Raw genomic sequence first — 1,202 nt, 5'->3', positions numbered from 1 at the left:
CCCGACTCAACAGGTGCTGCCAGGCAGGGGAGCAATTTCAGCTGCTCCCACTGCCCCATGCTGCATGGGGGGCTCTGCATGAGCCCCCCCAACCCCCCTCACTCCCCCCCCACGGCTACCTTGCCCACCCCAGCTCCGGCCCTCTGTGAAAAAAAAACAAGAAAAGCCCCAGGACTCACTACTCCTGCAGCAGTCTTGGGGCTTCAGGGGGCTTGTGCAGAGCCCCCCACATGGTGTAGGGCAACGGGAATTATCCACCACCAGCAGGAATAGCGAGTGTGGTTTTTCTCTTTTTTTTTTTTTTTTAAGGGCCAGAGCTGCGGTGGAAAGTTCAGCCACAGGGGGCCTGGGATAGCGGGGGAGGGTCGGGGGACTCGTGCAGAGCTCCCCATGCAGTGTGGGGCAATGGGGGAGCAGTGGAAATCACCCCCCCTCCCCCTCTGCCCCGCCAGCAGTGAGTCAGGGCTTTTTTTTCCCCCAAGTGCAGGAGCTGGGGCAGGTGGGACAGCCATTGCTGGGCTGGGGAAGCAGGCGGTGAATGGGCCTGGACTGGTTGACTCAGAGATTCAGACAAATTGATTTGGGACAGTGATTCAAATCACCAAATTGAATCTCTGTCCCCCAAATTGGCTGAATCCAAATCCAAAGCAAACACTAGCCGCTTCACACAGGCCTACCAGATGTCCTGAGACATTGAGCAGCGGTCCCACGCTCCCATTAGTTTTTCTTTTACTCCCTATGTAACTAAAGAAGGACTTCTTGTTGTCCTTGATTCTGGTAGCTAGCTTTAGCTCGGTTTCTGCCTTAGCTTGCCCAATCTGGTTTCTACAAGTGCAGGCCATTGTCAAGTAATCTTCCTTAGAGGCTGTCCCAAGCTTCCATTGTTTGTACGTCTCTTCTTTTTTCTGTAGGAGGGCTTCCCTGCAAAGCCAAGAGGGGTTTTTTTGACCCTTCTGCTACTTTTTCTCCGTAAGAGAATGGGCAAATCTTCACTACTACTTCATATGAGGCTGATGTCACTCTAGGTTACTTTCTTCTGTATTGCTTTCCATGTCATCCTGTCCACTGGAGACCTGAAGCTGACATTTAAATTATTTTTTTCTTAATTTTGTAAGAGCATTTTGAATTTTCAAGATTGAGTCTCTATTTCACATCCATATAACTGAACTCTCTAGTTCATTATTGCTCTGTCCTTGCTGTTT

Source organism: Crocodylus porosus, unplaced genomic scaffold (genome assembly GCF_001723895.1).
Source record: "Crocodylus porosus isolate Cpor-Errol unplaced genomic scaffold, CroPor_comp1, whole genome shotgun sequence".
Taxonomy (NCBI): Eukaryota; Metazoa; Chordata; order Crocodylia; family Crocodylidae; genus Crocodylus; species Crocodylus porosus.
Note: the sequence above shows the minus strand (reverse complement) of the source record.